The sequence below is a fragment of the Pinus tabuliformis genome, chromosome 9, assembly GCF_031772625.1.
Source record: "Pinus tabuliformis cultivar Carrire ecotype Pingquan chromosome 9, CPIR1, whole genome shotgun sequence".
Classification (NCBI taxonomy): Eukaryota; Viridiplantae; Streptophyta; class Pinopsida; order Pinales; family Pinaceae; genus Pinus; species Pinus tabuliformis.
The window spans coordinates 736,660,193-736,672,149 of NC_142307.1; the positions used below are offsets into that span (position 1 = coordinate 736,660,193).

At 36.1% G+C, this 11,957-nt stretch overlaps 1 pseudogene; it reads left to right on the forward strand.

Moving 5' to 3' along the window:
* Positions 1–11,444, forward strand: part of LOC149150800 (putative disease resistance protein At4g10780) — a 93,709-nt pseudogene extending 82,265 nt beyond the window's left edge.
* The last annotated feature ends 513 nt before the right edge of the window (positions 11,445–11,957 follow it).

The window sequence follows — 11,957 nt, forward strand, 5'->3', positions numbered from 1 at the left end:
TCAAGAGATTTTTCTTTTTCATCAAGTTGGAATTGCAGAGTATCAATGATCATATCTTTTTCTTCTAAACATATTTTGAGTCGAGAAATCTCTTCATAAAAACCATCTACATCTATAGTGTCCATGTAATCATCATCTTCAAAGGCCATTAAAATTTTATAATCATTACCTCGTTCATCTTCGTCACTATTTGATAGGCCATCACTGTCTTCATGAGTGTAGTAACTTTTCTTAGTTGCATTCTGTTTCTTGTTCCATCTAACAGGTTCCTTCCCTTTGTCAATCTTATCCTTGTGAGGACATTTGGCAGCATAGTGACCGACTCTCCCACAAGAAAAGCATTTGAAAGGTAACTTAGCTCGGAAATGACCAGTACCCCGTTGAAGATTTCTGACAAAATTTGATTCTTCTTCTTCTTCTGACACGTGTCCTAACTCATAGTACTCTCCTTTGCCTGAAGCCTTGAAGGAAGCTTCTCTCCTGTCTAATGGAACTCCTTTCCTCATTTCATAAGCAGTTAGAATTCCGTGCAGCTGTGACATTTTAAGGCTTTGCAGATTCTCTTTTTCTTCTATTGCAGAAACTTTAGATTCAAACCTAGGGGACAAAGATCTTAGAACTTTTTCAACCACAACAGCCTCTTTTATTTCTTCACCCAAATTTTTCATACAATTAACAATCTCATCTACACAAAGAAAATAGTTAGCCACACTTTCATCATTATACATCCTGAGATTTTCATACTGAATTCTGAGGGTTTGAAGTTTTTCTCGTTTTACTTGATCATCTCCTTCATAGCTCAGAACAATCTTGTCCCATATCTCTTTTGCGGATTTAAACTGCATTACCTTAACAAATTCTGATTGAGATAGGAATCCTAATAGAGTATTGACCCCCTTTGCATTTGTTTCATATTTCTTCTTCTCAGCCGGATCTGTAGGAGTTGCTGATGGAAAAGTATACCCTGTATCTATGATATCCCAGACTTCTGTACCAAGAGATTGAAGATAGGCAATAACTCTTACCTTCCAATAAACGAAGTTTGTCCCATCAAAAATCAGTGGCCTGATTGATGCTTCCCTCTCGTAGTTGCTCATGATGAAGATATTTCTTCAAGCGATCAAGCTTCTTTTGAAGAACCTGCTCCGATACCAATTGTTGGAAATAATACTGAGAGGGGGGTTGAATCAGTATTATCAAATTCTTTTCAATATGCCTTCCAGATTTATACTTTAATTTATTCTTCAGATATTGATCATTAATTTGTATGTTAGTGCCGTAAAATAATGAACAAGAACAAGAAAAATAGATAAGCACACCAAAGAACACCAGATATAAGGTGGAAACCCAATGTGGGTGAAAACCACCTGCTGCAATATGTCTCTATCTTCTTTCAATTAGAAACTTCTTTTACAAGGATTTTGTACTGGTGCAGTCCTTTACCAGTACGCAGGCTGCAACCTGCAGAGAGCTACAACTCTCTCTCGTTTTCTAGTCTCTCCTGGAAGGGAGCTACAACCCCCTTTGCTCTTTTACTTCTTTAAGGACCACGTTTCATTAATTTTCAAACTGGATCCAAGAAGATCAAATAATCATCAAGTACATGCAAATCACCCAATCTCCTTATACAATCAACCAATGAATCACCCAACTTCTCAGAATGCTGTAAACAGAAAAGTAATACCAGAAATCTAAACCCAGAACTCTGCAGCAATAGATAAAAGACAACCAACAAATGTTTCAAGATAGGTCCGCAACTTCACCAATAGTGGCCTACGAATACCCGCAGCTCTTCTGTGTCTAAACTGTGCAGATCCGCACCTGGTTGGTCTACTGCTCTGCGTATCTCCGCACCACTCGTTCTGCTGCCTTGCGTACCTCAGCTCAGATCCGCACCTGCACTGCTTGCCTGAAAGCGTACCTCCGCGACTTGTTCTTCTGTTTCCCTGTGTACCTCTGCACTGTGCCTTCTCCTGCGCTGCGTACCTCGCACTGCGCCTTCTGCTGCGCTGTGTACCCCCGCACTGCGCCTTCTCCTGCGCTATGTACCCCCGCACTCACGCCATGGATCGCCTGCGAACCTCTGATTAGGGCCAAATTAATAGTCCTCCAATGTGCCACAGTCAGTCAGATCCACAGATCTGATCATGCGCCCAAGAGATCACGACTTATCAATAGATTCCCCTTAAATTTTCTCCTTGATTTAGATCTAGCTTTTTTCAGATCTTAAGATATTCAAATTTCACAAGTGTCTAGCCAAGTGATCTCTTTTCCTTTTTATAGGCAAGCCCTTATTCAAACCATGGGACAAAACCATCGAAAACCAATACAAGGGATCCAAACAGGGGTTCAAATAATTTAGATCCTAAACCACGGGCCAAAACCATAGGATCATGAACGATGAGCTAAATACCAAGGGCCAAACATAAGAAACCCCACGTGAGCGCGCTTCTCTGCATTGGAGTGAGTGAACTGGGGGACCGCACCTTATGAACGGATAACCTGCGGGTATGTCCGCACTTCCTGGACGACGAACCTGCGGGTCCGCACCTTTTGAATGATGCACCTGCGAACGTCTTATTTTTCATCATTTTGAGAGCCTGAAACAAAGTTTTTCCACTTGAGTGAGTTGCCATCAAGTAAAACACCTGTACCAGAGAGCCCAACCAGAATCATAATGCCAACAAAACTGTCCAGTGGAATATCCACGATAATTTATGGATCATCTTGTGTGGGAGATAAAATGCCACACTCACTAATTACGTGGCTTGGGGGTCGTTACTCCTAGAGTTAATACATTATGGCTGAAGCATATGAGAGTGATGGAAACTATATAACTAAGGAGGAATAAAGAGAACAATTGCATTTGAAGGATATGAACAATGGGTCTCATGTGAGAGAGAGCATGCCACACTCACTAATTAGGTGGCTTTGGGGTTGTTACTCTTGAAGGGGAAACACTGAACATGTGTATTTATCTCATGATATTAATTTATAGCATGCATATTTAACCACTTCTAGATCTAGATCCCACTAACTCATTAGTGGATAATGAAAACACTTCATCAATAGATAAGGATGAAAAAATAAAAAGAAGGGGATATCTAACATTGATATTATCCAAGTACTCAGAGTCTAAAATTCCCACCCTAACTCAATCACAAGTTTGAAAAATTATACATGACACAATGAACTAATGCATAAACTGGTATTACTTCAATCTTCCATCTAAAAGATTTGAACTAAGCTACAATATATATTTTGAAAAATTTCAGCATGGATGTTGAATGGTTCATTTGAAATGAATATTGAAATAGAGTATAAATTATAAAAGTGAACAAGTGTCATGTCTAAACATTCTCATAGTAATTGGTGAACAAATAGGAACACCATTCTATTAGCAGTGAACAAATATGATCACCAAAGTGTTCTTTGAATTTAGATGAAATTAGTTGTCAAATAACATCCTTATCAATAATTGAAGATAAATTAGAGGATTCTAGATTCCATGTTAGTTATTCCCAAATACGTTGATTTGAACATATTAATTGAGGTTGATTTCATTGTAGATATCTTGTTGAGAAGACTAGTTTTAATTTTGGAATTCCCAAATTCTAATTGAATTTTGATTGATAAGACTTTGAATCTTGAAGGTTGGTTGCCATCATTAATATTCCCCTCTATCATGTGCAATGTGATAAGATTATTGTAGGGATCCAAGCTTGACCTTTTGGATTTTTTTCTGCTTTATGGTTCATCATTGTTATCTAGTGGATTTGTTGATTGATCACTAACCATTTTGACTTAATTAATTAGTGTGATATTTTTTTTTACCATTAACCATTTTGATTTCATCAATGCACTCCCCCATTTAGTGCAAGAATTACCTTTCTCTTTGACTCATGTTTCAATTTAAAATACATATAGAGTTGGACCCAATCATGCCTGAAATATTCATTTGGAAAAACAATTTGAAATCCTTCAAAGAGAATTACCTTTCTCTTTGACTCATATTTCATTTTTTTGTGTAATATATGTCTTTCTTCGTAGAATGATCATGTTTTGATCACTGAGTGAACTTGAAAATCAAGTTTGAAAATTAAGCACAATATCCATAATGAAGCCTTCAAAAAAAATACATCCATAAGAATAAACTATCCTTCAACTCCCTTCCCTTATTCTGACAAGATAATTCTAAAACAAAAGTAAAAGCATTTGATTTTATTATGTGTATGATTTTTTCAATTATAATAACATGTTCAAATATAATAAGAAATCTTCATTTATTTCTAAATACCAATATCTCTTTCACTTTTCATGCCCACAATTCATATTTTGAAAAAAAATAAAATATGTATCTAATTAATACCCACTCAAAATCTTTTTGTGCTTCAATGAAATCTATTACAAATAATTTTATTCTATGATGGCATTGTTGTTTATATGCAAATTCTCCTTCTTACCCTTCAATGAAATTTGTTATGAACAATTTTATTTTATGAAAGCATGAATATTTATATCTAAAGTCTCCCTTCTCATTCAACAATTTTATTATATAAAAACATAAATATTTATATCTAAATTTGTATTTTAACATTATATATAATTTTTTTTATAAAAATATGTGTTTGTATCCACGTATTGCTTCAATAGAATACATATTTAGTTTATATTTCCTTGTTTAACAATTTTATTATATAAAGATATAAATGTTTATATCCAAATTTATATTTATGTATATTTTTTAAGAATGTTTTTTCAGTACATATTTTTTTAAGAATGTTAACTTATACAAAATTACCATACTCTATTTTCAAGAACCTTATTTCTTAATTTTCTATAACATATAAAAAACTTGACAATCAACTCAAAATTACTTATTTTTACTTTCTAGTAAATGTGGGCAGTGGGAACTTTCAATATGATGGAAAGTGAACGCGAGCTTTTATATATGTTTATATATTCCTTTTGCTAAAAATCAATTGCCGCGTTAAAACCTCTAAGCGAATGCCATCGCCTACGTATGGATTAACAGCTCTCAATTGAATTTTAATTCATGGAAGGTGAGTAAATAATAATTATAACATATATAAATACGAAGAATCGTGTAAATTGTTAATCAATTGGATTTGGTATATATAAAGATAGATAATTCTTTATATGAATATAAAAAAAACAATTTTAAAATTTTAAAATGTTGAATATAAATAAAGGAAAATTAAAAATAATTAGAAATATTTAATGAAAAAATTAAAATTATATAGAATACCATAATTAGATTGGTGACTTTTATGAATAAGCATCTGATATTTAATGTTTGTTTGTTTGAATTAAACTTAAATCAATTTTACAAATATTTTTTGACAGGAATATGAAAGATTTATAATTGTATTATTATTATTATTTTATTTTTTTTGTATTGATTTAATGGTTCTAGTAAAATGAATTGTTAAAGTATATCATAATAGAAGAGTTAAAGTTTGTGGCTTGTTAAATCTTTTTTGAAGATTTGAGGCTTTGTTATATTGATATAATCATAACTGCAAGGCCATCTCCTAAAATTGAACGTGGAACAATAACCTCTTTTATTAGACATTTTGGAAAAAGTATCTACATTTACCCTAGTTATAAGGACATTTGCTATATTTGAAGGTAAAACAGTCTTTGTGGAGCTTATCTATCCATGCTTTATTGTAAATCCCATTATGCTTTTCTTATTCTGACATCCTCTTTTTTGCCTACAACACAGAGTTGCGAGAGTCGAAGCATAAGATGCCAACGCAAAAAGAAACACGCAAAGCATAAGATGTCAATAATATTATGGATGTTGTGGTTTAAACGCGGGGACTCCTACTACAAGGGTTAGGTGGGGAGGTTTAGTCTCCACAGGCTTAGTGATTCAATCAGATTGGGTGGGGAGGTTTAGTCTCCACAAATTTAGTGATCCAATCAGATTAAGTGGAAAGGTTTAATCTCCATAAGTTTAGGCAAAACTGTGTATGATTGATCATTGATCAACTTGAAAAAAAGCATCTTGAAATTTTTTTTTACAGTTTCTACATCCACATGCATACAAGTTAGTTGCAAATTTCTTCTTCTTAATCTGCATAAATTTTTGTCTACATAACTTAAAATTTGAGCATGCACACTATATTGTATATTCAAATCAAATAAGGTTGCGCATAAATAAATTTAGTGTTGTCTCAAGATAGGTAAACTAATCTTGGACACACAATCACCTGGTTGAGAGAATATCCCAACTACACACCAATCGAGGAACATCTAGATATAACAACCCTAAGGAATAGGAACATACTCCTCCAGATAGAAATAATCACAATTGGGACAAGTAGGAATGACAATTTCCAAGTCACCCCCTTAACGACTACTTTTCTATCTAGTTGTGGTCAAGCATAACAAAAGAATATGTTGACGTCCATATAAAGGAGCAACCATCCACCGGAATGCATAGGTGCCAACCACTGCAACTGACAGTCTGCTAGGATGCCCTTCGCATACATGGTTCTGTCAACCATTATAACTGCATACATGTACCTGTACCTGCAAATCCCCCTCCATCATCATCATCATGGGTTTTATCGGATTACCCATAACCATGCTCTATGTTTTATCAAATTACCCTCAACCATGCCAATAAGGGCTCTCAGCGACCAAGGCTCAACTCAACCACCAATGATCAACACAACCACAAAGGCTCAACTCTGCCACCAAGGCACTCAATTCGGCCACAAAGGCTCAACACAACCATGAAGGCTCAATTGTGCCTCCAAGGCACTCAATTCAGCCACCAAGGCTCACCACAGACCCAACTTAACTAGGCTCGGGGTTTTCTCGGCTCACCCTGAACTATGCCTACAGGAATCCCTGTCCACTTCACTCTCGCACGTGATTTATGGCTTACCACAAACCAACAATGCACAATGGTTTCGGCTTACCACAAACCAACAATGCACAATGGTTTCGGCTTACCAAAAACCTGCAATTACAAAGTGGTTTTAATATTACCACGAACTTTATGGGGGTACATATGCCTTATCAGGCTTGCATTACACACTCCAATTCTTGGAGTTACTAGATACATACATTATAAAGACCACTACAAAATGGTGTAGAATTGCTTACTTGTTAGGATGTGTGACTCATAATACAACATTCTAGTGAGTTTGTCCCACAAAATCACACTAACTCACACAAACTTTTACTTAGATGTCCATCATCCTTTGAGGTTTCTCCAACCTGTATTCTCTAATCTCATTTTCGCTATTTTTCTATCATTGTCATACAAATAAACCTTCATATTGTTGAAATGGCCAATTCCAACGCAGACTTATGACAATAGTTGGCCAGACTAATGTCTCTTCAATAACTATGTCATGATAAATTAACAATTCATAAAACAATATTCAATTAAAATTAATCATTTTTTTTAAATCACTTGGAGCATATTTTCCACCGAGATGAAACAAGCTTGGAAGCTACAGAAGTGGTAGCCTCAACACACCTCCCTTTTGATTAGTAAGATTGCCTGATTTGACTGAAACCCATGGTGTCCGCAAATTCCCATTCTTTTATGTACTTATTCAAGAGTTTCAACAATTTTGTGGATTTTTCCCTTTCGCTCTTGCTACAACCAATCTGAACTAAGGCCAACAACTTTTGCAAGGCACAAGTCGTAGCCAAGGGAGACTTGAGCGCCCACTATTCCATGCCCTCCATAGAATAGATTCTCCTTCTTTTAGAAATGCATGGATCCTCATTTTATGTGAGAGAACCCATCCTTTCTGCACATCCGCTCTACAAATACCTCAAATAGAGTCCCTCCACAACCATAAAAGAGGCAATGGTCTCTGTAGGCCATGATAATGCAATCTTTCCTTGTGATGGAAAACTCCATACCCATGGAGATGGCCTCCTGCCCGTCGTAAAGATGACATAAACCCCTTATCAGCTTCGATTCGTAGATGAAATCTGTGACGATCTCCATCTACCTCGTCATGAACATGTCCGCATAGAATTTCATGAGCTCTACAGGGTTGGTTTCCACGATGCGAGAAAGGGGCTCGCATTGGTGGGTTGTGAATGGAAGATTGGTTTATATAGAGATGGTGGTTTTTTCGTTGTGTGATTTAGTCGATACGGATCTCACATAGGCCTCCCTCAATGCATTCCACGATGGTTGTTTTGCCGTCGTTGCAACTGTGCGCAGGATATTGGAGAGGGTTGGGACCATGGCTCTCCCCATATTTATCTCTCCACTTCATATGACTCACTCCCTGAACAGAACAACAATCCAGTACCTCTTTTTTCATCTCTTACGCAAGCTTAACAACAACCAAGAATGGTCGAGCGTTGTCAGGCCTGTTGGGCTTTGTCACCCTCAATATACCAGGAAGCTGGCGATATTCCTAGCATCTCACTCGCTGCAAGAACCTCATTAAATCCCACTAATTCTTCTTCCATAGCTCCTCAACGTACTTATACGCCCTCATATTGAAGACAACTCTTCCCACATCGAAACAACCCATAATGCTTCTGCACTACATTCCAATTGCTGAACAACATATCCTCTTTCATAACCAATCAACTTCTTCAACAGGTGGGTTGATGACCCTTCCATAGCCGCAGCAGCACAATCACTTAATCCGATGGGAAAATATAAAGGCAAAATGCCCAATAAAAATACATATACTCTTGGACACACAATCACCTGGTTGAGAGAATATCTCAAATACACACCAACCTAGAAACATCTAGATATAACAACCCTAAGGAATAGGAACAGACTCCTCTAGATAGAAAGAATCACAATTGAGACAAGTAGGAATTACAATTTCCAAGTATTCATTTTGTTTCGTTTTTTCTCTATTGTGCTTTTGTCTGAAGTTGCAAAAGCCACGAAGGTCATTTTGACAGGAGCAACGACCAACACAGTTAGCGACGTTGTTAGCGTTACTTTTGCTCTGCTCTATCAACTAGTAGATGATGTAATTCATTTCGATCAAAATACTCAGCTTCTCGAAGCTTAGTTAAATCGTATGAAGACCCTCTTGCATGATATCGCCAATCAATTTCAACACGATCAGAGATATTCGCCCGACACTGTCAAAAATTGGTTGGAGAGGCTCCACCATTCTCTTGATGATGTCAAATGTCTCGTGGATCGTGCCGAGCGACAGAAATGATGTCTACAATGTTTCCTCTGTAGACCAACACTCTTAACACAAGTTAGATAATGGAATACAAATTTCGATCGACTCTTTGTCGATCTTGAAAGGGATTTTTCAATACTTGACAACGTTGAATGAACCGTTTCCTCTGCACCAGATCGGGCTTTGTGGGATCGGGGATCGAAGTTAACCAGATGTGACTGCAGAGATGACTAGACAATGAAGATCATCAATTTCACATAATTGGTGTTTTCGAGATGGGAGGCATCGGAAAAACATCTCTCCTCAAAACCGTCCACAATGCCTACAAGAAAGGTAACTTGTTCGAAGCTGTAATTTGGACTGTTTTTTATCAAAATTGTAGCATTTCAAGCTTGCAGGCTGATATTGCAAATCAAATGAATTTGAATCTTGGGAGAAGCTCTAGTGTTGAGATAACAAAGATGGAGCTCTCTGCATGTCTGAGGGAAAATCAATTTCTTCTCATATTAGATGATTTATGGAGGGAACTTCAACTAGACGAAGAATTTGGCATCCCTGTGGATAATGATAAAGGTAACATAGTAGTAATCTCTACGTGCAGCTTTGATGTGGTGAGAAGAATAGGGGAAAATGACTTCTCCATAGAAATACAACCGTTATCCAGGGATGAAGGGTGACAATTTTTCTACAGAGAAGCTTTCAAAACTAGTAGTTCCCAAACAATGATATAGAGAATGTGGTCACAAAAATTGTTGAAGAGTGTAATGGTCTTCCGTTGGCCATAAACGTTGTAGCAGCAACCAGGAGGGGTAAAACTAGTGTAAATGATTGACATCTTGCTTTGTGTTAGATAAAAAATATCGATGTTTTCTAGGATACAACAACATTGATCAAGGTCGCTATTGGAGGTTTAAATGTAGTTACAATTGTTTGCCTGACTCTGTCTCCAAGAATTTCTTTTTATATTGTGCTACCATTCCCAAATATTGGCTCATCACTGTAAACACCTTGGTGGAAATTTGGATAGGGGAGGGGCTGGTCAATAGCAGAAAGACTAGCTATTTAATGGACTTGGGACTCAAGTACGCAGATTTATTAGTAGAACGATGCTTGTTTCAGAGTGTTTATGATGATTATGGGTATAGGAAGATACAGGTTCACAATGTTGTCCATGACTTGGAAATGTATATTACTGAGAATGAAGAGCAATGTTTCTTCAGGACACGTGAAAACCTCCAAGAGTTTCCAACCACTGAAAAAGGGATCCATAATTGCAAAAGAATAACAATTGTTCTATTTTTCCAACAGATTTCAACTGCCCCAACCTCCTCACTTTGATGTTGCAGTATAATGAAAGTCTAAGAGAGGTTCCAGATGGATTTTAGTCAATCTCACCTCTCTCGGGGTTTTGGATCTGTTAGCCACCAAAATAGAATCGTTGCACATGTCACTGTGGCATCTTAGATAGCTCGAGTATCTCAATTTGAGTGAGACATTAATCAAGGTTGTACCTAAAGACATATGTAATCTTTCTTAGCTTTAGTTTTTTCATCTTAATAACTATAAAAATTTGGAGTCATTGCCTCCTAAGCTAAGAGAGCTTGAAAATCTCATGACTTTAGATTTAAACCATTGTTGTAGCTTAACAGGGATTCCCCGAGAGATATCTCAACTTACATTATTGAATATATTATTACTAGGTACATCAGAGAAAGTTGAAAACAATATAATGAGGTTCAGGAAGTGAAGAGTATCATAAATTGCAGTTTGAAGGATCTCACAAATTGCTCAAATTTAGTGAGTCTTTTTATACATGTCAAGGCAGGAATTGAAGTCGAGGGAGTACGTTCAGGAATTAAAATAGGTATAATGGGAAGTTGGTTGGAGATGAGGGACCTGACATTGGTATTCGGTGTGGAAGACCATGATGTGGTGGAGGATCTCCCTGGAGACATGCAAAGCATGAAAAAACTACAACGTTTTTGGCTTCAAAATTACCATGGCAAAAGTATACCCAATTGTATTTGCGGGTTTTTACAATTGGAGAGGCTATATTTGCATTATTGTTTTCAACTTAGGGATCTTCTGCCCTTGGAGAGGTTGCCAAATTTAAGGTCAGTGACATTAGACAACTACACTAACTTGAAGGAGCTAGGAATAGGGACACGGGGAAGTGTCAAGAGATTTCCGATGTTGGAAAGTTTTAGGCTAGAAGACTTACCTATGTTAGAACTATATTTTGATCTATGCAAATGTGTCTTTGCCCATGTTTAAACTATACATTGATCTCATGCAATTTCTTGACTTGTTGATTTTATTTCCAAGAAATTAATATCCAACCATAATGAATTATTGGGTTTTTAGTCTTATTCTTATTTTGACATTTATGTGATTGATGATTTTTCTTCCTACCATGAATAAAAGGATGGAAATCTAAACACTAATTCTCTATGTGACTAACAAAATGACAATGTTGTAATTTAGCAAGAATTTGATTAATTCTTTAACATTAATTGTATCATCAACATTCTTACAACTTCTTCATTAATTTCTAAAGTATTCAAATTTCCATCAAGAAATCATACACTGAAAAAATAAATTGGTTTGGACTAATGTGGAATATGAAAGTTGTTTCCTTTGTCACATTTGAAGTCATTTCAATTCTTTTTGAATTGCAATTATTCCAAAGGTTAAAGAATAATATTTGAAATATATATATATATATATAACTTTAGATCCATATTTATTCTTATGACTCATATTTAATTAAACTTTCCTTCATCAATT